Raw genomic sequence first — 26,462 nt, forward strand, 5'->3', positions numbered from 1 at the left:
ATTGTTTGGGGGGAGTCAGGGTCCTTATTTCTAGTGGGAGTTTGTTCCATGCAATAGAGGGATGGTAGCTATATAAGTTGCACCCTGTCTTGGATTTGAGTTTATGGATTTTTAATAGGTCTTGGGTTGAGCTTCGGAGAAGTCTGATAGGGGAGTAGTGAGAGATGAGAGAAGATAGACTTGGGCAGAATTCAGGCTGATATAGGATGGCGTGTATGATTTGGAAGTAAGATTGTAGGAACAGGTGAGGTAGTTCTGGCCAGTTCAGGTATTTTAGGGAGAGGCAGTGGTGAGATTTATATGTTTGTTGAGCTACAAATCTAGATATCTTGTGGTAGGTTGATTCTAATTTGGTAAGTAGGGAGGAGTTCAGATTTATGAGTATTTGAGAACAATAGGTTAAGCATGGTAGAAGGTAGGCATGGGTAAGAGAAATTCTAGCTTCAGTAGTTAGGAATTTGTTATTCCTGTACAGTAGTCCTAGCTTTTGGTGTTTTTTTTTTATACAATTGTTAATGTGAAGATCGAATTTTAGTTGGTCGTCAGTGGTAAAGAAAATCAGTTTTGTGCTACTTTCGACTTCTATAGGAATATTGTTTAGGGACCTTATGGAAAAGAAAAGTTTAGTGTGGTTTGCAGATTTGGGCAGAAAGAGTAGCAATTTTGTTTTCTTAGGGTAGAGGATGAGCTGATTATTAGTGAGCCATGTCTCTACTGAGTTGAAAAATGTCTGGGTGTTTGTTAGGAGTTCTAAGGGGGAATCAGCAGTAGTGATGACTGTAGAGTCATCTAAATATTGGACAGTGTTACTGAGGACAAGAGGAGTGGAGTGAGATGGTGAAGATATTAAAAGAGTAGAGGTCCAAGAATGGAACCTTGGGAACACCAGTTCTTACTGAGAGAGGTGTAGAAAGTGCTGAGTCACTGACTGCATCAGAGAGACAACTGTATTAGGGGAGATGTTTGGGTCTACAAGTTTGCTAAGTAGCAAAGTGTGAGAGATAGTGTCAAAAGCCTTTGAAATATCAAGGAATAGACAGGATATGAGTTTGTGATCATCTTTAGCCAGGGCTAAAATTTTGAGAAATGATAGTAGAGCTGTGGTTGTACTATGCTTGGGACGGAAGCCATGCTGTGTTGGAGTGAGAAGTTTTTCTTGTAAGAGATAATGTATAACTGGTTTGTGTATACATTTCTCAAGGATTTTGGAGAGAGGGGAGAGGATAGCAATAGGTCTGAAATTAGATATCTCTGTGGAGTTACCTCCTTTATAAATAGGAAGAGTGTAAAACAGTTTGCAGATAGAAGGAACTTTAGACTCGGAGATGGAGCAATTGATTAGTATAGATAGAGGCATAGCAAGGAAGTGTGCAGCAATCTGGAGAAAGTAAGAAGGAATATTGTCTGCTGATACTGCATGGCTGCATGGTTTGAGCTTTGACAGTAGAGTTTTGATATAGTCGGTGGAGACAGGTTTGAGAGAGAAGGAGTTATCTGAGTTCATGGTTGAAGGGTGAATAGGGAAGTTTGAAGTGTTGTTGTTTGTGAGGTTGGGGTTAAATAGTTTGGAAATGGATTTGATAAAATAGGTGTTGAAGGTATTGGCAGTGTCTTCAGGTGACTTGTCAGGACATGGGTTTGGTGAAGTTGGGTTACCTGGATGTAGTATTATGTTTATAGCATTCAAGAATTTTTTTGGATCAGATTTTAGTGTTTTAGGGAGATTGTAATAAAAGTCTTTTTTGTCTTTGTTTATGAGTTTTTTGTCTGATTTCTAAGTTCTTTGTACTTTAGGAGATCAGCTGAAAGTTTGGTTTGTACCCATGTTTTCCATGCCCTTTCTCTGATTTTCATAAGGGTATGGGTGGTTTTAGTCCACTAGGGTGAAATGTTTGTCTTTAATCAAACTTTTCTCAGTGGGGCTACAGAATTTAAAATATTTAGGAAAGTTGAGTTAAAGGCATTTACTGCTTCATCGAGTGGGAGTTGAGTAAAGAAATTTCAGTTAACTCTAGAGAGGAAGGTTTTAAAAGTGTCTGGGTTAAAGGTTGAAAGTTTGCGGCAGGTGATAAGCCGGTGTGGTTTGGGGAGGTAGGTGGTGTATGGGAGCACTTTTATAGGTGAGTGGTCACTCAGGGCATCAGGTAGAGTTTCAATGTTATGGTATTTGCTGGGGTTAGAAACAAGTATCCAATCTATCAAGGAGCTTGAAGAATGAGAGTTATTAGTATGGGTAGGTTTGGAGATTAGTTTTGTAAATCCATGGAGGTTTATGTGTTGTGGAGGGTTTGGCTTATTAAGGTTATGCCAGTTAAAGTTTACGTCCCCAAGAAGGATAATTTCACTAGGGAAATTTAGAGGTATGACGGTATATTTTCCATTAAGGGGATACTGTCCCCTGGTGAAATGTATATGGCTACTACTGTGATGGTAGTAAAGTCATTTGGTTTGAGGTCTGCTAATAGTGTTTCAGCAGGTGTAAAGGAGGGTATTTGTTGTTTAGGAAGGGAAAGTGTGAGGTAGTTAGAGTAAACTATTGCAACACCTCCATCTTTTTTCTTTAAGCGATCATGGCGAAGTATATTATAGCCAGGGGAAAGAATGTCTTTGGCTTGGTTTTGAGGTTTAAGCCAAGGTTCTGTTACAGAGATAATGTCTGGGGTATGAAGAGATACCAAAGAGATAGTGAACAGAGCGGGGCTACACCTGGAACAGAGGATAGTACAAAAAAAAAATCAGCCAGTACAATCCAGTGTCTGGGGAAAATAAACAGCCAGATTTAAGGGCAATTAGACAAGCTAGATTCTAAAAGAAAAAAGGTCATTCCTTTTCTTTTTTTATTTTTCTTTTAAAAACGGGAGCTTCAGTTCGCTGAGAAGTAGGAGAATAATGTAGTTATTCCAGGGGTTTTAGGAAAGGGACATGCAGTAAATTAGGAGTCAATAGTGTACTATTTAAAAAGGAATGGAATAGAAGGTGGCAGGGATTTCTATAAAACAGTCAAAGTAACAAGTCAAGAGTGGGTGAGCTAGGAGGGGAAAAAACAGACAAGAAAAAATGGAAACTGGCATTTGGGATAACATGCTCACAACTGGTAGGTTTTTCTACCAATACAAATAGCTGTAGAGCAGTAGAGGTGGTTTTCACAAATTTTCATTAGATGTGAAACATTAGATGTCTGCATACTTAGATTCAGTCTTTTGAGGTAGATTTGCCTTGCACTTATGTATAGGGACCAGTCTGTGTTTATGGAGCACTATGACCGCACTGTGCACAGGGTTGTCTGCTTAAGAATAAGGTTGGGGAGATAGCTAGGAGGAAGGGAAAGAAGGCAAGACATAGAATTAAGTATCCCAAAGGCTATGAAACTTTTACTGTAAAAGGTGTAAGACTGATTTTTTTTTAAAGAGGAAACCTCTGTAAAATCAAAGTTAAAAAGAAAAGCTTGTAGGATAGCTCCACTTATGTATTTAAATATTTGATTTCACTTTTTGAACATAAAAGTCATATGGCGTTAATATCCCAGTGACCCTACCCCGTTTAATTTTATTGGTATCAGAACAGTCCTGCTGACATCCAGGTTGCTATTTCCTAAATTTTCTGTCCTCAGTCCTAATTAACCAGCATTAGAAAGATGAACAACAATAATCAATCAGTCAATCAATTAATTTTCAAAGCACAAGGTCTTGCTTATTATACATGGTGAAGCTGTACAAAAACATAAAGCAATGTGGTGAAATATGTATATAAAACAGAGAGAAAAATATCTGAGCACATGTTAATGTAATTCATGTCATGTGCTAACAACCTACAAGAAATGTAGAAGTGTTCCTCTCCCTACAACTGCTGGTAGTCTGATGACATCTGCATAATCTAGAATCATTAATTGCTGAAATTACCAATTTGGAAAACAAGCCAGCAAAAATTTGTTTAACTAAAAGCATCATTCATTTGTCAGAGAAATACCAAGTGAGAAAACATATTGAACAAAGATGATGGGGCCAGCCTCTTACTTGATCATGGTGACCTGGCTGAAGACAGTTTCTGTTTAAAAGGAGATATCATTAAAAAAAGACCCACCCAAACTTAACAGTAAGTTTAATATGACTGCAGTGTTTCAGTGTAAAAGAACACTTGTTTATTTATTCTTATGTATTGCATAATTTATTCCGTACTATTTTTTTTTTCAGCATTTGGTTGCCACATTCTGTTTTTTAAGTACTGTAAAGTTCTGTGTAGTGGTTAATGTAACCGCAAAGGTTATGGAAGTTTTTTTTTTCTCAGTATGCTTTTCAGTAATAGAAAGTGTATACTTTTTAGTGAAAGTATATTACCCATGAAGGCTTGTCAAAGTAACAAGCCAAAGTTTAGAATTTATGCTCACTTTAAGTGGTTCAGTATATGTCAGCTGTTGAAGCTCTGACTGTCTCCTGTTAGTTTTATAACCACTGCTGTAGGCTGGGACATGTACCGTAAGTACTCCAGTAAAGGTAGTGTAGTTCAAAGTACTGCAATGAAGAATAAGTTAGCCATCCGTGTTTCTTTGCAAGGTTAACATGACTTGAGTCCCAGCAGGAAGCTACAGTTTCTCTGCACAATGTGTCTTAACTGAGGCAAGCTTCAGATAGTTAGTCTGAAGTCATTCTCTGCCTCGTACATCACATATTTAGCTTTTAAGTGCTTGGGGCAGGATCGCAGTCTCAGACTTGGAAGTTAGCAGTCATTAAGACAAATGATTAACTAATAGTGTGTTTCATCATCAGCAGCAGCTTAAATACAGAAGTGAGTCAGTCAGGACTGCAAGCACTTGACTTCCCAAAGGTTAGTTCAAAACAGAGCAGTGTTTCACAATATCTCTAGCAAGCAGGCTTATGGATGGTATCCGACAATGCGATGGAAAAACACCAAAACTGCCATCACAGCAGGAAAAAATCTGTGTGAAATAAATGAGCAAACGAAAATGTAGGGAAAAATCAATATGATTTTCAAACAAGGTGGCATTTGTGGCTAAAGCAAAATGAAATGTGTTTTAAACGTTTAGGAAAAAAATAGGAGGAAAAAAAATCAAGAATAAAATGGATTGATGCAAGAAAGATGCAGCAAAGATGGTCAGAAACGTTAATACAGAAACTAAAGAAAGGAGAACAACTTCAGTTGTAAATGAATGTAAATCATTTTAAAGATCCATAAAATGGCAAAGAAAGGCAAAGAGATAGATAATAAAATGAAGGGAAGTGTAAAGCAGGTGAGCAAGTAATTATGATGAAAAGTGTGGAGATATGAACACTTCTGTAGGTTATTCATTTGTTAAGGCCGTGAGTAATAGGTAGTTCCTGTGGTACAGGGTTTGGTTCCCTCAGCCCTAATTTGCTTACTGTGTGACCTTAAGCAAGTCACTTAACCAGATAGTGCTTGGTAACAACTGGGACTTTGGGCTAGGTTCCTCAATGGTCCCTTGGACTGCAAATCTAGTAACGCACTTTCTCCTATGAACAATAGAAGAGAAGTGTGGTGCATGGAATCCAGCTGACAGCACTGTCCATGATAAGGGAAATGGTCCTTGTTCTTTAACAGAAGAAAGGGTCCTGAAAGAGCTAAAGATTCAAAAGATAACTAGGACCAAAAAGGGATGTGTCCTAGCATTCTAAGAACTGATGATAAACAGGTAATACCAATACATTTTAAACAAAGCAGTGGGAGACCAAGGTTTCTGAAGACTGAAAAGGGCACATGCCATAGCAATACAAAGGATGGAAATTACCACCCAGTTTGATCATTTTAAAATAATGGAGTCACTACTGAATAGACACTTTAGACAGAGTATATGGAGACTAGTGTGACACTAGGACCAAGCCAGATTGGATCACAAGAGGAAAAATATTCCACAGAAACCTAAGAGTGTTTGACTGACTATATAATATGAAAATGCATCAAAATGGGATTTACTGTGTTCGCACCCTTTGTGTACAGCAGGAATGTTTAACATGTGGCCCTAGGGCCACAGTCCAGCTCACCAAAGCATTTTATCTGTCCCTTGGTAGGTCCTAAAACAAACTGTTTTGAATGGACAGATACATGTTGGACATCATAATGTGGCCCCCAGACCTAGCCAAGTATGGTAACTGGCCACAGAGCTAAAAAGGTTGGATAACCCAGGTGTACAGGGATAAAGCCCTGACTACAGCCCTGGCAACTCAAGTTTGACTAGCAGCTCAGGTGCCTAATGGTGCAGGTAGAAAGGACGGATGGGTCCCTCTCCTGGGGGGGGGGGGGCAATTCCTGTGTGGCTTACACAAATGTACTAATGACTGGGTCTTGGCAGAGAAGTATGAGGCCTATTATGATGCTAGGAGCCATTGCTGGGAAAATCATGGGTGTGGCTGCTGAAGCCAGTGATGGTAGCTTCTGTTGGTATGTCGATGAAGCAGGCATGTCCAAACAAAGGGGCATAGGCAATCCTTGTAATAATGGTAAGCGTTTGTGTCATCAAAACGGGAGAGATGTAGGTTTAGATTAAAATAAAGAAAAGTGGGATGCTGACAAGTGACAGCACAGAGAAGTCTCATGGCTGCTGAATGATGGTCCCCTTGGACAGTGTAATGTCTAATCAAGGGGAGATTTGATGTTTGACAGGCATAAATGAGATTCACTGTGGCCAGCTTAGATTTTAATAAATGTTCAACACAGTACTGTAGTGCACAATAGGTTAGTGAGTATACAAGAAAGACATGAGATGGAACCGACAGTGGTAATCTGGGTAAAACAATGGCTGCAGAACAGGACACAAAGGGTCATAATAAGCATGGTCCTTTCAAATGAAAGGAAGGCCAATGGCATAACAATGATTTTGGGAATGTATGCCATATTCTAGAATGTAGCCCATACCCCTGTTAGTGATCCCCAGTTATGAATCTTTCTGCACAGCGTATCTTTAAATGCAGAAAAAAGACAGAAAAAATAGCCAACCAGGATTCTTCAAAAAGTTTTCCTAGCAAAAATCTACAGTATGACAAAATATAACCAGGGTAAATACATGCAATATTATTTTAATTCTAGCACATCTCACTCCAGGGGATATATATATATATATATATATATATATATATATATATATATATATATATATATATATATATATATTGACATTAGTTCTAGCATATCTCACTCCACTATATATAGTGCTTCAACTACATACCGACAGTGGCTGTGGTGTGTAATGACACATGCCCCTTGACAAAGGTGATGAGTGGTGGGGAGTTAAATGGGTACATCAATCAGTAAAGAATTATTTCCTTATTCAAGACTGAAAGGAAGTTGCAGCAGAAAATGTGAAAAGAAACTTAGATGGGGAAAAAAGGCCTGAGACATATCAGACTGTATTCATTGTATAAAAAAAGGAAATTAATACACTAAGGAGGCTAAACCCAAGAAACAAGTACACAGTTGGAGAGGTACTCATAGCAACAACAAAATACAGAAAGGAGGACTTTGAAAAGAACTCTCATCGGATGAACAAGCACTGTAAAATGGCAATTGGAAAGGATAGTGCATTGTGACATGTAGGAGCAGGCATCACTAATAGAAAATAAAGGAAGTAAACAGCAACAGGGAAGGATAGTGCATTGTGACATGTAAGAGCAGGCATCACTAATAGAAAATAAAGGAAGTAAAATGATCTGAAATTATAGATCTCTTCCTGCAGGGTAAGCAGGACACTTTATTGGAAGTACTAGGACTGATTTGCAGTTGCAGTTGTAGCTGCAGTTTTCACAAGCTGCTTCTTTTTCCACTGTCCCTCAAAGGCTAGCTTCCTTCTAGGCATTGTGAAAGAGACTCAAATTGCTTTTTCTGATTTAGCAAAAAATTCTCCCAAGAATAAAGTCCTGACTACATCCCTGGTGACCTAAGGTCAACTAGCAGCTCAGGCACTTGACGGTTCAGGCAGGGAGAATGGGATGGTGATCCTAACCCACCACTCCTCTAATGATGGAACCTCAGCTGGAGAGTGGTAACCCATCATGGTGCAGCAAAGCAGGAAAGACATGAACATGACTGCCATGACACAGGTGAGGGAGCACACATACCCAAACAATGGGGCATAAGCAGCCTCTTTGGTGATGAAAGGGCAAACATCACCACCAGGGGCAAAGTGCAGTATCAGCTAAAATAAAGAAAACAAATGCTTTAATTGCAGAATGTTGGCCCAGATATCTGTTCTAAATGTATACAAAGGAGCCTATTCTTTCTCCCCCCTCGGCTATTTAGTGAGAGAAATGTAGTGTTTCTAGTATAAAAACTTGCATGCAGTAATTCTCACCCCCCCCAACCAGGTAAGTGTGACTGTGGTAAACTGGCAGGCACACCTGATACTTTGTTTACCTTTGTTTAGAGATGTTAATAAATGCAAAAATGTTTTGAGTTTTATAGTGCAAGAATCAAAGCTTTTAAAAATTGTCTTTTTTTAAGAACCTTGAAAACTACAAAAAAAGAACCAGGTAGGACTACCCCTCTACTTCTAACTTCCCAGGCGACCTTACTACAGCCTTCCCAGGCGACCTTACTACAGCTCTGTCCCACTTCTTAAGGCTAAGAAAGTTCACAAAAGCTTCCATACAGCTAAACCAAGATGAGTCTTTCAGCAGTAAAGAAGTTATGAGTCAAGCTGAAAGTGATGGAACCTGTACAAGATGTGGTAAATGTTCCTACCTTGCTGATTGTGAAACCAGTAGTTGCAGTGACTGCCACTCCCTGACTAATGACACAAGAGAAATTGTCTCCCGCTATGCTTTTGTATTCTCCTGTGTTAAGAAGAACTTCAGTGCCACCAGTTATCAACTACAACCAATTAAATGTGACAATTAAAAGGCTAAACCTAAAAGTGTCGCTAGAGTACAGAGTCTGCCTCGTCTGAGCTTAACACACCAGGAGTCCACCAGTTAAATATCTGCACAGTCATTGCTCTTTTTCTTCATGCTAGGCCATCAGACATTTGTCCCTCTTGTGTTGTAACATGAGGTCTTGATATCCCTAGCATCAAAAATAACGAGGGGTGCCTTTTGAAATTTGATGAGCATAATTATGAACCTCACAGCGTAAGAAGTGAAAGTGGGTGAATGTATGCTAAGTATGAGGTTGCACTTCCTCAGAATATACATGTTAGTCTGAGAGTAGGTGTGGATGTACAGCCCCTACCATGTGGAGGGAGGCAAAGTCTCCCAGAAACATGCATTAAAGTTTTTAACAGCCAATTCTGAAATTCATTATTCTTGTTGTAACCTTGTTTTATGCTTCTCAATGGCAGGACTCTCAGGTGTGGTTTTAGCACATTCTGATAGGGAACCTGGAGCAGATAATTATGATGGTTTGGGGGAGATGCTCCCTCAGTCCCATTTAGGCACGTTTATTGGTGGGAAGTTGGCATAATGGTTAAGGTGTCTACCTTACAGACACAAGGCTCAAGGTTTGATTCTCGCATGGGATAACTGGCTAGGCTTAAGATGGTCCACAAGAGCAGTTAGGCTAGTAGTAATCTCTGAACCTGTTTCTCTAATGAATGAAGATGCATGAAAAGGAATGTAGTGAGCCAAGGATATTGCTCAAGTGTTGTCCTCCCTTCTTTCCCTGCCCCAACATTTGTTATCTTCTCCCACAATTAAAAAGTTCAGGCAAGTTGAGAGGTAGTCAGCCTCCTTGTAAAAAGAACCACTTAAGAGGGCCTACAAACCAGTCTGATAGAGAATTTGACATTCCAGATTCTTTATGATGCCAAAGCAATCCCAAGTGTTCATCCATCCATTAACATCCTCCTTTTTCCCATTCTTACACAATGGATCAGGGTGTCACATCAACAGTGACCATCATATGGCGCCAATGAGACCAGCTCAAGGTCACCCTTCAATCAAGCCTTTTGCATTTACGCAGAGTAGACTAGGATGCGCTATTCTGATCTTCTGGATATGCATCTATCAGGATAGAAAAGCACTCCAAATGATTCCTGAACTTTTGCATTTCCAAATGTTTCAACTGGGACTTTCCACAGCCCCTCAGTATGCTCACCAGGCTGGTGTCCATGGTTGACAATCATTTTTGGTTATGGGGATTCAGGGCTTCATGGCATTACCATGATAGTAGAGTCCCAGCAGGGAACTACCAAGATTATCTAATGCAGCAGTGGGAATATCTGTGACAAATGTTCTACTCTCTGAGGATTGCTAAGAACATAAGTCGCAGATGACCATCCCCTTTCAGCTAGTAGTGGTCATTTTCTCTTACCTAAATGCTAGAATTTGTCAGTCTTTACCCCTGGAATGCCTTACTGACCTTGTTGCTGCACCTGACCTTCTGTTATAGAATGAGATTACCACCAGGAATTCCCCCGTGACCTCTAGGCTCCATAAAACCACACAGGAGTACCCTAGTTTATGTGAGGGTGCAGACCTGAATAAAATCTGTCAGTCATACAAGACTTCAGTAAGTGATAGACATTTCCTTCCATTTTTAGTTTTGGTAACTACACATCTTGTCCCAGGATAGGAGTGTATTTGGAGCATATTCAATGCAGGACCTATGTCAGAAACAAAAAGCAAAAGTGCACATAAATGTACTTGAGTTGTTCTACCATTTTCAAGCTCTTCAACCCAACGTAAACAAGAAAAAGGGATGTACACATAACCCTTATGTAGAGACACCATGAAACTGAGACTGCGTCTTTGAGAACAATTCCTTTCAGCATCTACATCTGGAAAATTTCACCTCCCTGATTGACAGACTGAACAGGCAAATGCCGATACCCAATGAACATTTGCAATCTGGTTGTCTCAACTATTATTGCTAAATGCCCACAATTTATTCCCATTCCCCTTATGGAATACTCCAGCTGTAGATACAGTGACTCCCTACCCCACACACATACTGACTCCCAAGTGTCTTCTCAAACAAAGAGACAGTCAAGTGTCACACTGATTTTTGGGGAAGTACATGGGCCAAGACAAATATGGTTTCTTCTGTTAGTTATATTCCAGATAGCCCCTCCTTTTAGCCCACCTTGCCAACCCAGACTCCTGACACGCCTATTTACACAGTTTCAGGCTGACTGCACGGCTTCTCTAATTTTCTTGATCATTTGTTCCCTGGAATTCTTGGACAAGGCAGTCTCCTTTCTTTCCTCAGTCCACTGGCCCTCTACACAGAAAACATGCAATGACAAATGGAAGTGGTTTACCCTTTGGGTGATGAGAAAATGGGCAGATCCTAATTCCATATCTGTTACTATGGTTCCCACCTACCTGTCAGAAGTGTTTGATTAAGTAATCTGCTTCTTCTTAATCAAGGTACACCTGCTAACAATGTAAAATTTACACATGGGTCATGCCACACAAAACTTATACTTGCTCAGGGTATGCAAGGCATTCATTAAGGGGCATTCCTACTCAGACCAATGATGAGAGAGCTGTTCCTAACATGGGCTATATTGCCTTCCTAATTGAAAAACTCAAGCGTCAACAGCCTGAGCCAGTGCACTTGTACAGCTAAAGTACTTTTAGGAAAGTCGCTGTTTTCAGGCACCCACCACCTTGGCTAGATGAATCTCAAATCCACAGGCCTCCCATGTTTGACCTTCCATAAAGTCAGATCTGTTTGCATAATAACCTTTAATCCAAAAAAAAAAATTGAAACAAAGGGGCCACATTAAAACTGAAAACAAAACCCATAAGTTTTCAACCCTTCATTCATGCTGAAGGAGGTCCCAAGAATTCAAAACAGCTTGACTCAAGCACTGCAGCTGCCCTGTGTTTTTGTTTTTTTCGTTTTGGTTCAGTATTTAAATAAGGGAGAGTTCATGTTACATTGCATGAATAACCATTTGTAACTCAGATTTTACATAAACAGGAGAAAATCATTTGTAAAGATCAACCTCTGTTTGTCTGTTTACCAAGAGCCAGTATGAAAGAAAACTACCAGATAATGTCTTTCAAAATATATTTCTAGTTGCATGTTGTGCCCTTACCAAAACTCCACAAAAGAGTTACTGGCCACACACACACATTAATGGTATTCTTCCATAATGTCTCTTTGATGATATCTATGCCACAACAGCTCTTTACCATTAAGAGTACATTTTATACTAACAGAAGACAGTACGCATACCCACCTCCATCCTTGGCTAGAGCTTGCTGGACTCCCGACAACTAAGAAAGAAAGTGATTATTGTGGACTGCCCTTTACTATTCAAAGTACATTTTATATTAACAGAAGACATTATGCACACCCACCTCCATCCTTGGCCAGAGCTTGCTGGACACCTATCAACTAAGAATGAAAGCGATTCTTGTGGATTGCCCTTTACCATTAAGAGTACATTTTATACTAACACAAGACAGTACGCAAACCTACCTCCATCCTTGGCTAGAGCTTGCTGGGCTCTTGCCAACTAAGAATGAAAGTGTTTCTTGCAGACTGCCCTTTACTATTAAGAGTATATTGTATGTCCTCTGTTACAACACCAGTATATTCTTGTGAACTGTTTTATTTTAGTAATTAAAACTCTTTGGCTGAGGTTGTAGTGGCACACTAATCTCATTGGTCCACCCCCCCCCCAATTACGAACTCCTACGCCTCACAGTAAGATGCTGTCTGGTTTGATTCTCAGCTAAAGCGTCTTCTGCGTGGAGACATGCGTGAATGGGTGTACCTTCGTTGAAGGTTGTGCGTCAGGGCTGGTAACTCGGCACATAAAATCAACTACCAATCATTAACGGACTGGAGTTCCGCTGTGGCGACCCCTAACCGGGAAAAGCCGAAAGACACAACAACAACCTAGCCCACTGCTTGCCACTACCAATGGGCTATGTTATGTTTTATGTTTAAAGTAATTTCTTTTTACATTATTTGGCTTCCACTCCTATATGTTTACCTACCCTACTTTGGCTAGATATCCCAGTTAAATTTGTATATTTTCTTGATAAGAACAGAATTCACACTCCTATATTTCCCTCAGTTCACCTTACCTGTACTTTCTTGTGGTTGGTTGTTCACAGGACATTGTTGATAATTATTTTTTCATCAAAGTTTCCTGCTACTAGTGGCCCATTTCACTACTCCTACCACCCTCCAATTGCCTCTCCTGCCTCCTCTGACCACTACCACCCCACTAAATGTCCACCTGAGGTTATTTAGCATCTTAGAACACACAGGCTCCATCTTTACTTTACCCCCGGCGTTGTCCCAGTAATAACTATAGTCCTGATCCCCTGAGAGATAGTGTGTCTGCCAAGTAAGTAATCTTGTACTGTTGTTAGCTGTGTTGTCATTCACATTTTGCAACTGACTTTCTCATACATCAGGGTATATAGCATTTGCTGACTTTGTAATAATCCCAGTAATGGTTGCTATTTTTCCTACACGCCATCCTAGAATCTCTATGCTAATATAATAATAATAGTTTGTTCCAGGTCTGGTAGCTATCCACCTTATTTTTGTCACAGTTTTATTTGTACCGACAGACTCCTCAGCAGTCATAATACCTTAAATTTTATTTGTGGAAAGACCACTGTTGACGTACGAGCTATCACTTATTCTAACTACCTAAGCAAAACTCATTGTTAGGAATTTCCAACCTTATGTTGAATTGCTGAAGTACTTTGTGGTACATGCTGGTAAACTGTGTGTTACCTGTGTAGTCTGAAAGCTTGCATAGTCGCTTAATAGACTATTTACGTTTTTTATAGCCTATTTTTTTACACAAGCAGTACTATTCCTTACTGTCACACAATATGCTATGTTTCTTACTAGGAAGAGTGTCTTGTCACACATGTACTGTCGCTGAGCTGAATTTGTGCTTGGCTGCAATGTTAGACTAAGGCAACACGTTGACTTCTATGATTCTTGCTTAGGTAGAGTTATTAGTCGCTAAGCTGTGTTATGCTTATCTCCTCTGTTAAAGACTATTCTCTGCAATGATTTAGCCTTCCTGTTCTGTAGTTGTACCTTTTATGTCAGCGCACAGTATGTTAGAATCTTAGGTATATGCTGAGTGCGTATTATGGAACATACTTCACCGTTGCTATAAAGCAGTGATATGTGTTTGTTTTCCCGCCTAAGCTCTTCAGTTTTCTAACTTAATCCTCATTTCTGCTGCTAATTATTCTTTCTAACTCTACACTTCCTAAACCCCATCCTTTCTCTGACATGCATTTCCTTTGTCCTGCTTTCCCCCCTGCTCCTCAGAAATATCTCTTCTCTCTCAATTACATTCTAAGTGTTTTTCCTTATAATTCCTACCTATCCTTCCCTTTTCATTAGGTCTAGTTCAGTAACCTTGCCCTGCTGCATATAAAACTTTCTTTTTTCTTCTCTTTTCTTTTTCAGTTATACTAACAGAAGGCAGTACACACACCCACCACCATCCTTGGCTACAGCTCGCTGGACTCCACCAACTAAGAATGAAAGCAATTCTTGTGGACTGCCCTTTACCATTGAGAGTACTCTGCATGTCTTCTGTTACAACACCAGTACATTCTTGTGAACTGTTTTATTTTCCTAATTAAAACTCTTTGGTTGAGGATGTGGTGGGACACTATTCTCATTGGTTCCCCCCCCCCATTATGAACTCCTTCCTAGCTCACTGTTTGCCACTTATTACCCACTGCCAATTGGCTATGTTATGTTTTATGTTTAAAGTGATTTCTTTTCACATTATTCGGCTTCCACTCCCCTATGTTTACCTACCCTACTTTGGCTAGATATCCCTGTTAAATTTGTATATTTTCTTGAAAAGAACATAACAAACTCTCCTATATGTAGCGCACCCGCAAGTGTAGCTGAAGTAGATATGGGTTCCTTCCTACCTGACTCTGGTGACACCCCTATAGGCCCAACACACCAAGGTGGCAAGAATAACGGACTTTATTCTAGGTGACACATCTAGCTTAAAAGGCAATAGCACAACCACAAACAAATTATTTCAACAGTGCACCAGTTAGCAATAAGGCAAGGTGAGATATTCATGCAATGAAAACATATATCCACCCTCTTCCCCAGAACTCAACAGAAAAAGGTCTAGACATTCAACCATGCACAAAGAAGGCAATATCAATGAGCAGTAAAGCTTTATAATGCAGCAATACAAACACGGAAAAAAATGCAATGTCATTAAGCAATAAAAGAGTTATAATACGACAATACAGATATGAGAAAATGCAATGTCCTTCAGCAGCAAAATTCTTGAAGGCAGCAGTCCTAACATGAGCAAAATGCAATGTCATTGAACAATGAAGATTTATAATGCAACAATACAAATATGAGAAAATGCAATGTCATTGAGCAGTACTAACACCCTCAACCCCTTTGATCAATTCTAAACAAACCAACTATGAAACACTGTATTATACCCTGTTCACTGGCCAGTGACTACTTACAGTCCTGCTGCTGGCATGATGAGGCCCAAGTTGGAGCTCATATGGATCCCAGTTATTTGTAATCCACAAAGCATTCAGGAGGGGAAAATCCACAATCTTATAAAAATATAAAATGGCCAGAGCCTCTCACCATTCCGTTGAGAATATCCTAGTGACCAGGCACCGTGGTTCCCCTGATGAGAAAAGTAGAAAATCACCTGCCAGAACTCTGGTAATCATCTATGGCTTCTCTGTACTTGGCCCAAATGAACGCCTTTTCTTGCTGAATCATATGCAGACTTGGAATTACTGGTTTCAGACTTCTCTCCTAATTCCACAAAATACCATCATCCAGGATTTCAGCAACAGACAGTCACAATCTGATACTTCACTTGCCTGTCCCAAAGCACTAGAAAGAAAATCCAGTCATGCTGCAAGACCCTTTTTCCCCTTCAGCTCCCTGTTTCAGTCTTCCCTCCTTCAGCTAATATCTCAGTCTCCTCTTTCACTTTTGAAATTGTCTTTTATATCCCTGAAAAGGAGCTCCACCTTGTGGTGTAATGGAAAACTACAGTCTATTACTTCTACAATGAAATACAGTGAGAGCTATATATATTTCCCTCAGTTCACCTTACCTGTATTTTCTTGTGATTGGTAGTTCCCAAGATATTGCTGATAGAGTTTTTTTTTTTTTCACCAAAGTTTCCTGCTTCCAAACTTTCTCAACTCAACCTCTTCCCAGCAACCATCTCCTGGTTTACCAGCTGCCTCACAGACGGACAGCAATCCATCAAATGACTCTCTGCTCTATCTCCCTTTCTCCCCATCAAAAAGGGTATCCCACAAGGCTCATTTCTAGGCCCTCTTCTTTTTAACATCTTTACTAAACCAACTTCACAAATCCTCCGTCATCCCTCACACAGTACTCTGACGACTCCTCTATCATCACCATTGCTGACAACCACTCCGACCTGCTCACCCTGACACAAATATCTTTTAACTTCACTGAAACATAGCTTACTAACAAACAGCTCATACTAAACCTTAAAAAGACAAAACTTCTTCTCTTCCTACCCATATCTCTCTACCATTTAAAATCCTTATTTACCATGTCTTCTCTTAACAACACTTCTATCTCAGCTGAACCTCACACTAAGCTTCTTGGAGCAATCATAGGTGACCAACTTAAATTTGACCTCCATGTACATCACTGTATCAAGAAAACCCAACAAAAGCTTGTCCTACTGTATAGAAATTAAAGGTTCCTTACAAAGTAGCTAGATTTGCAGCTAATCTCCCTATAAAATCACACCACTGTCATGCTTTCCCAGCACTCAGCTGGCTAGGGTTTTTTAACCAGATCTTATTTATTCAACTTCTCATCATCCACCCTGTCCCGAACAAACCCTCCTCCTGCCCTAGCATATCCTCTCTTGTCTCCCTCTATAACCCCCCATGCTCCCTCAGAAGCTCAGATCAATGTCTCTTATATATTCATAAAACCTAAAAAATCCATTGGACAAAACCTCTACAGCTACTTTCCTGCTCTGCCATGGAATAAGCTTCCCAGGACCTCATAAAAATGGCCCAACTCCATGAATTCAAGAAAACTCTCAACAATTACCTGTAGAGCACATGGACCTGTCACTGCAATCATCCCACTTGAACCCTTTCCTGTCTCCTCCATTATCTTCTCCTTTCCTCACTTTCCTTCCCACTCCTCCCTTTCCTCCAATTATGCTGTCTAAACTACCCTCGCATATATTACAATGACAGTCAGTTACTGCCCTCCATGCTCCTTCACTTCCTAGTTTCTAGTAATCTGCTAATTGTATCCTACTTTCTACTACCTTTTCTATTAAATCAGCACACACACACACTGTAATATGTAAAAAAAACTGCTGTGAAGTACATAACTGATCACTGAAAAAGATTCTTATGCCTTTTTCGCCACTTTGTTATTATTGCCTGTCTCAATACCTGCTGCTTTGTAGAAAGGCCTGTTTTGCTGACATCTCTTACTTGTACTGTAATGGACATTTGCTTAACCTTTTTATGGTATACATTTTTATTGGGTTTTATTGTATTTTGCTTCAGTCCTGTGAATGTTTATTTGCTTAATTGTACTGTATGGATCTTTTCTCCCTGGGCCTCCGCTGAAAAGGAGCACAAGCTCAGTTAGACTATCCCAGTCAACAAATGTCAAATAAATAAATAAATAAATAAATCTTCTCTGCACACCTTTGTAAAACATTACAAGGTGGGTGTGGCTTCCAGATCTAGTGCTTACTTCAGAACCACAATGATTAGTGAAGGTACCCATAATGTAGCACCAAAGAAGCCCATCTGGGAGACTCCTAGCACTAAATCTGTGAGAAGAGTTTTGGCTGCAGGATGTTTCTTTCTCTTCTGTTCACTTTTTCCTCTTGGTGCTGTTATTACCCTGCTTGAGCAGGAGAGTAATAGAAAAACATAGGCATTGCAGATTGCTTGGGAGTAAGTTATCAGCCTGAGCAAATTTTGAATACTGAGTATTACTAAACAGTCTGGGAACATACCATCTGCCAAGTATTCCTAAGACTGCATGATGAGTCCTACCTGTTTTGTAACCAGAGTTCTATCCCTAAATCTAGTATTATGTTAAGTACCCATGATCATTGTTTATTATCCCTGTATGCAGGCATTAGATAAGATCCCATATGGAGTATTGTTTGCTGCTGAAGAGACAGTATTGTCATAAATATATAAGAATAATACATTTAAGGGTTAAGGAAAAATATGGTACACTGTACCAGCAGCTACAGTATATAAATGGAGTCTAGAGCTTTAGCACACATAATCTGGAAAAAAAAGTGGGTGTAGTACATAATAAGCACTTTTTAAGTACTTTAAGGGGATACAGTGAATCAGTCAGTACTAAGTTTCAAGTGTACAAATGTATGAAAGCAATGGGACATGTTGTGAGGTTTCAAGGCAAACAGTTAAGGGAACGTGTAGAAGCAGTACTTCAGAAGAGTGCTACATAAAGGAAATAGACTTCATGAAGGAGTAGTAATGTCAAAAAGTAATACAATTCAATGGGCAGCTATGCAGCAGTTCTTGGGAGGGGAAGAAAAGTGTTAGAAAGAAATTATCTTTATTGATCTTTAGTTACCTGAAAGAAAAAAAAAACTGGCAGACTGGATCAGAGTCAAGCATTATGCTGCTGAGCATTAGAAGAAAGTTTTTTTTTTTCAAAATAGTTTTACTAGGTACAATGGATTAGACAAGTTAAGTGACTGCTATTTATAGTCGTGTGTAGACAACACTGTCAGCTGCAGTCTAGCTTTGTCATATTCCAGAAGTAAATGTATTAATCTGAATTTACAAAAAAATGAATACTTTATTTTGAACTTGCTAGGCTACTGTTGATAGTACCCAAAGTGATATACTTGCTTATAAATGTATTCCTTGAAATAGCTTATAAATTTTACAAGTCTTATCCGTTTTTTGATGTTGGGCAAGATACGTTATTGCTGTGTCACCAATGAAAAGCCTATCAGATCTAATGTAGTGTCTTATCCCAAAAGCAGCACACTATAGTGGCACAGAATCTACCAGCAGTACTTGTATGTCTTCTGCGGCCAGGCTACTAATGCACAGAAACGATTAAAGGTGTTGGGTGGCAATAAAACAGTACTACTGAGTTTTATTGTTAGGTCAGCATCTTGAGTGATTGTTCTAGGGAGGAAAAGGATAGCTTCTTGACTGCAGGAATCAATACACTTAGTAATTCACCAAGGTTATATATACACATCGCATGGTCCTATTATCAGACACCTAGGTGCTTAAACTGCCCAGAACTATTTTTTTTTCCGAGTTGAATGTTTAAATCTAGATAGTCATTGTTACATTTTAGCTCAAGTTTCCATTCAAAATGCATTTCACAGCAGTGCTCCATGTAGCTACTGAAATGGATTAAAAGTAGTTTATTGCAAGGAAGTACAGTTAAGAGCAATTTCATGTTAAGTTAGTTGCTGATGCAGTGATTCGTGGAATTCTTACTATATCATAATTTAAAGAACAGCACTTTGGGTTGTTTTTTTTTAAGCCAAAAAAAATGTCTTTATGTACTGAACCACCCAGGATTTCACTCTGAGTAAGTGTATTTTTGTAGGTTTTTAGGAAAGTCCTAAAATAAAGAGGAATAGTTGTGTGTGTGTGTGTGTGTGTGTGTGTGTGTGTGTGTGTGTGTGTGTGTGTGTGTGTGTGTGTGTGTGTGTGTGTGTGTGTGTGTGTGTGTGTGCACCCTCACATATGCAGATGCTGCTCCTGAGGCTATAGAATCGTCTCACAATGAACAGTGACATCTTGTTTGGCCATTATAATGCATATCATTTGTAAACCTTTTTTTTTTTTTTTTTTTTTTTTACCAAGTAAGTAAAATTGTCTTTATGTGGCTACTTTCAGTCATGACCCAGGCTCCAATGGCAAGGCTATATAACAGACACACACACACACACACACACACATATATATATATATATATATATATATATATATATATATATATATATATATATATATATATATACATACACACACATAAGGTTGACAGTGTGAACATCAACCCACTACTACACATGCACAAACAGCTGTCTGCGTAATTAGATGAACACCCCCTAAGAAAGCTCACAAGAAATAGCCCCAGCTTAAAGAGGGTGAAGGACAGCCATCAAGAAAGACCCTAAATGTGTCGCAAAAGTTTTGAGAATGCTTCAACAGGCACATCATTTTTCCAGTCCTTGATTGCGACATCTGATTTGTCTACCAGATTCTGACTCTCTCCTTTGCAGGTGTACATGCAGATATTTGTTACCATAGACTCACAGGCAGAGTGCCAGAAAGAAAGTGTAGTACATTTGTTTTTTCATAAAACATTAGACTGACAACCATCAACTTCAGTGCTTTCTCAGCTGTGAGAGCTCAGCCCTCCATCCATAATGCCTTAAGGGTACAACACCAGAGAGAGACAATAGGGGATCCTTTTTTTATATGGCTACCATTTAAAATTTCAGGATTCAAGATGCTGAGTCCCAGAATGTGAAGACTGAATGAACAAAACTTACATATACTAAGTCTGAGATTACCGTTTCTTGGAATATCCCCCTTTCTCTGAGGTATGGTGATCTTGGAATTGGTATATATTTGTTAGGGGCTGTGGAAGGATTGCCCCAGACATTGGGTGGGGTGCAAGGGAGGCTTCCCCTGGAAAAACAAAAACAAGCAGAAAGGAGAAGAGCACTGTTCAATGTTCTCTTGTATTTTCAATTTTTTTTTCTTTTTTCTCATTGTTTCAGGACTTAGCATTGCGATTCCCAACATTACTCTAATGAGCATTATTTTAACACCACAAAGAGCATGCTTTCCAGAGCAAGCCAGTAACACCCACCCCACCCCCGAGACAAGAGACAGGTCTCCACTCCCCATTCATCCAGTATTTATAATGCTTAGCCAAAGAATTTTTCAGCAGTGGAAGTGGAAGTGGATTTATCTGCATCACCCTTTCCCTCAGAGAAGATTAACAGAAATGGTCATCTTGCAAGTTGCAGATTCTAGTTCTTCATTCAATGAAGAAAACGATTTAGACTACACATTCCAAATAGTCTTCCCCAGAAGTGCAATTCAGATGAAAGGGATTCCTTCTCATGTGGATCCCCTCAAAATGGTATATGTTTTGGTGACACCTGCATGAGGGGTCTATATTAGATGATCGAACTTTCAAAAGTTCAACTGTCATATGGTCGACACCATATGATCGAATTTTTGAAAGTTCGAACATTTTAACGGAGATCTCTGTACCACGCGGAATGGGAAGATTTCCCTTTTCTGCACTGTAGTGCGATCTCAGAGTTGGTATATTTAAAGAGCGGGGTATGTGGGGGGGCACAACATTCAGGTAGGTTATTTGTGTAGTTTTTTTAATTAGATTTTCGATCTTTTAAAAGTTCAATCATATGGTGTCGACCATATGACAGTTGAACATTTGACTATTCAATTATCTAATATAGACCCCTGCATGAGGATAAGGCAGTATTTTAAATGAGAAACAAAGGAGATGTCCAAGAGCAAAAGGATATACTTTGATCTTCTAGGCTTGGAGGAACTATGCCCATGGTGGGTCCTCCAGTGTTTTGAGTCTTTTGAAGACAACTTCATATTGTCCTCACTACAGCCAGATTACTAACATCCATGCCATATCCAAGAAACTGGATAGGTTGTATAGGGTGCAAAAAACTCTCTGATATCTCTACAAAAATTTAGTAGCAGACCCTGTAGTCATTTTCCCAGAGGCACACAAGGATGGTAAACTAATGTTAGACCTAAATACATTGCTGAATAATAGGTAAAACAGGGTCCTGCACAGATATGGGAAAAAGTTTTATACTTTGGTCATCTGTCATTTATGGCAATAAAATACCAGATCCATGTTATTAAATACAAGTCTAAGATGTTGGCTCATGCTGGGACTTGTCCCCTGAAACTGAGGATGAATCACTAAAGTTGCAGATACTGAAATCTATTTAGCTGTCCCAAAGCACTGGAAAGCATAAATTAAGTGAGATTATAATATAGTGGACAAAGCTTTTGGAGTGGCAGCTACTAAGTTAGTCATCAGATACCATGCCTGACTTAATCTAGCATTACCTGGGGACATCAAGGGAGAGCTTTTTAATGCCCCATTTAATAAGGAATCTTTGGGAAATTTTATACAGGATGTATCTAAAAATTTGGAGGAGAAACGCAAAGTCATGCAGACAGTGAACCAGCTTTTTCCTTCCTTGATTCCTCAGTATAACAGAAATTATCCCTCCAAGACTGACCAGTTCATTGAGTGTGAGCTCAAGGACAGGCAGATGAAAACAAGTCGGAGAAGAAGCACTCGGAGGGGTGCAAGAGGAAGAATAACATGGGGAGGCCATCTGGAAGTGGTTCAGTCACTTCCTCTAAGCAGTTATAACTCAGATTTCACCCATTTCCTTCATTTCACCATTGCCGATCTACCACCTGATTGGAAGGCAGACTGGCCTGTTTGCAGAGATATCATCAAATGTAACACTGGCTATTTGGGTGTTAAGAATAATACATGAAATGTACAGCCTAGAATAGAATTTGGACACAACCCTCCCTTCATGGGATTACCCCCATAGCAGAAGATGAACTGCACCAGACCTTGGCCCTTTTTCAACAGTTGCTGGATCAGGTAATAGTAAGCATGCCAAATGGATAAGAAAGGTTAGGTTTTTATGCTTACCTGTTCCCAACCCTCAAAGGAGACAGATAATGGAGACCAATTGTACACCTATACAGACTCAGTCTCTTCTTCAAGGTGCTTACCCCATGATTGCTGCTCCTGCTACCCTGACCTTTCCAGATTAAACTGGATCTAAAAGATGCTTACCTTACATATACCCATTCACAAGAATCATAGGAATGTTCTGAGGTTAAGGGTCACACCCTAGCATTACTATGGTATCTATGAGTCAGTGAACAGGCATGGGTAGCATAACTCTCAGATGTCCAGACTTTTGCCTCATATTTTCAGTATGTCTCATAAAATTATAATTTTATTGGCAAATCATTGAGAATTGAAGATAGAAAATAATTACAAACACTTGACTTTCTGACTTCATACCCTTCAGAAAATCATTGCTAATGCAAACCTTGTTATTCTATCAACTTTCTAAGTTTGTAAGAGCAACATTTAAAAATTTTCCCTGTTTTGGGGCCTTTGACCCCCCATAATTTATGGCTTTCTACAGATTTCTTGCTTGAAGAGGTTGAGAGGTATGATGGGTAGGTGTCATTCATGGTAGAATTACAGGAGAACACTCTGGTGTTGCGCTGCAGGGCCCAAACTGACATGTCTGATGGGATGTTCACACAGTGCAGCTGAGACAGTGCTGGCTCTGTCCATGATAATGTCTGTGCCTGGGGCCACAGGCAGACATAGTGTGAATAGTGAAGCTGTCTCTGCTAGAGAGTGTGCCATCTGCATAAGCATGATGTGTTATTGTGCAATGCACAGCCATCCACTAGTATATCCATGGTCACAGGTTGCCATATCCACAGAGATGAACCAGTGATTGCCAAATATACCACCATTGCCCTCAACAGCCATGTCTGCTCCTGATCTCGCTACAGGCAGTGTTACTTTGTATGCATTGCAGAATGTCCTGCAGTCCCAGCAGTGGTTGTAGGTTCTCACACACACTCCATGTAGCACACAACATCTCTGACATTATTTGAGTACTGGCTGTCTTTGCTTGGATCACTAACACACTCATCTGCTGATTGATGGCAAGGCTATCAGCCTGTTTGGAGAAAGTCCTGAAGTCATGGTGGCAAAGACCAACTACACACCTCTCCCCTATGCTAGGTATATGCACCTCGGAGGCAGTGCTGCCTCTCACCCAGAGGCCATCAGTGATGGTGGTGATGACACATATAGCAGGGCTGCATCTAACCTGAATGGATTGACCTTTGCTGATCACAGATGATGGCAGATGCTCATCCTGACCCTCCACAGTCACCTCTTTGGTGGGTGACATTACTGTACCCATCATGGTTAGTGTTACTGACAGTGTCACTGTGTCATCAGACTGTGCTGTCTGCATGGTGCCACCATAAACAGGCACTGGTGAACAATGACAGCAAGTATATTCCAACTGGATCATTTTACAGTTGAGTCTATAAATGCATTCAGGTAACCTTTACCTGTGGCACTGCTGGAGCATATTCATGACTCCCACCACCATGTGACAGACAGGGTGTTGAATGCCAGTTATCTACACAGCATATGAACACACACATACCTTGCAGTACAAGTTCTAGTTATTGTAGCCACAAGGTCCCTAGCTGGCATAAATGCACATTTGTTCATTTGAGTAAACAACTCACAGGTGCAAGTCAGTGTCATACATGAATAGCACATGTTGTTGTTCACATAGAACATCCTCTACAAACACTGATATAGTTGTCACAATCCCAGCTCCCACATCTAAACCACCACCAGGTGTGAGGGTTCTCTTACTTTTCCTGTTTAGGGATACCAGGAACTGCTCTGTCTCTGTGAGAAGCCTGTGGGTTATTGGTCCACCCCAGTGATCAGCCTAACTCTGTTGATTTCCTGTGCCTTGGTCCTGATATGCAGTAACATACTGGTGATCCCAAGACATACTTGTACTACTGTTCAGTTATGATCACCCACTGCACTGATGTCCAGCACCAGTCTCTGCCACACCTGGTCACATATGTACATGCCATGCCTGCATAGGGCCTGCAGTAGCACCTAAATCTCACGTGGGTGAACTTTTCGCCATTGCCATGCCTTCAGTCCCATGCCAGATATGTAATCCTGTGGGTTATACATGTGGATCATGACTATCCATGCCAGCCAGCAACTGTCTCCACACTATCTCCAACACCGTAAGGTAGCCAGAGCCCTGTGCACTGGTATCATGTAACTGCTCTGACACTGCACCATAGTGTTTCAATTGTGAGAATGTTAGCCATGCTTGCTGCCATTACACATATTCAGGTAACATTTTGCCTGGTGTACTGGAGGACCAATATCCCCTGTAGCATACCACATTGTGTGGCATTGGCATAGTGTTGTGTCACACGCACAATAGGGCAATGACTGAGCTTGCCCATGATTCCTGTCCCTGTCAGTTAGAGACCCTGTAACAGGATTGCAATCTGTCTTGCCTGTCCTTTTTACCCTGACTGGTTGAGCCCCTCCAAAAAGACTGCAGCCTGTCCTGCTTGTCTCTTGTCCCCGGTCAGGTTTAACCCCCCAAAGGCTTGCAACCTGTCCTGCCTGCTGCCAATGCCCTGTCACATTGAACCACAAGCCCGTTAACCCCATGTCATGTCCTGTGCTGTGTTAATGCACACACTCCACTGCTGTCTAACAGTGACTGCTGCTTCCTTACAGCCTTTGGTGGTCACTGCAGTCCTGAAGTACATTGCCAGTTGTTCTGTCAGCTTTCAGCTTTCCTGTATGGCAGGATACCCTGATACGCTTTAATTTCAATTCTGAGTCTATCTTTGTTACACTGTCTCCCACAAAATGGTGACTGCAATTTATATTGTGCTAATGCAAGATTTGTAATATGTTTATTATGCTAATGAGATGATTTAATGGAGTTTTCTCTGAATCCCACCAGTAATGCATTATTATCCCCAGTCCACACTACAGGACCTGTTCCTATTCATTCACAGGCTGAGCTGTCACGTACATGTGAGTGGGCATGAAGCCTAGCCATGTAAATGCACTTTCCATAATGCTACTGTCCAGGAGCTCTCACTACCTTGCTGGCTGTTGATGCACATCACTTGGTGCCTAACACTTGTGGCCATGTGACCCCACTGCCACTTTGTTTCCTGGATTTGACCGACTGGGTGAACATGGCCTCATAAGGCACAAGTTCGGTCATGGCTCCTGTGTGGTATAACAGGGAATGCAAAATATTTCTTCACTTTCTCTACAGGGATCATCAGGATCAGGATTGTCAGAAATTTGCTGTATTCATTTTTTTGTTTATTTGTTTTATGTTTCCTGGTGCCAAGAGAGATTGAAGTAAACAAAAAGTTTGCCTTCCAGAGTAAGTAGGACAGGCTCTCCAGGGGTTGGGTAAGTGTGTTACATTGCTGGAAGTAAAGTAACATTTTACTAACTTATACAACAGAGTGATGATCATATGTCTCTTTTCTTTTCTTTTCTCCATTTATTTTCTTTTTCTGCAGGATCAGAGGTGAGGTGGTAGCCATCCTGCCCTGCACCAGCCACAGCATCAACAAGTGGGTCTGCAACAGTCCCAGACCTACCTTTCTGCAGCATGATAAAGGTCACCCTACAGAAGGTGACCTGGGGAGCTCACTGATGGCCTCCACTGCCATGTCTCAAAGGGAGGCTTCACATATGAGTGGTGCAGAGGGAACCTCTTGGGTCACCTAGGTGGATATGCAGTGGCTGCTGAGGCCCAAGATGGACTGGGAATTTGTCTACACTGGCACCCTGAA

The sequence above is a fragment of the Protopterus annectens genome, chromosome 15.part0 (assembly GCF_019279795.1).
Source record: "Protopterus annectens isolate FY-2018-M chromosome 15.part0, PAN1.0, whole genome shotgun sequence".
NCBI lineage: Eukaryota > Metazoa > Chordata > Ceratodontiformes > Protopteridae > Protopterus > Protopterus annectens.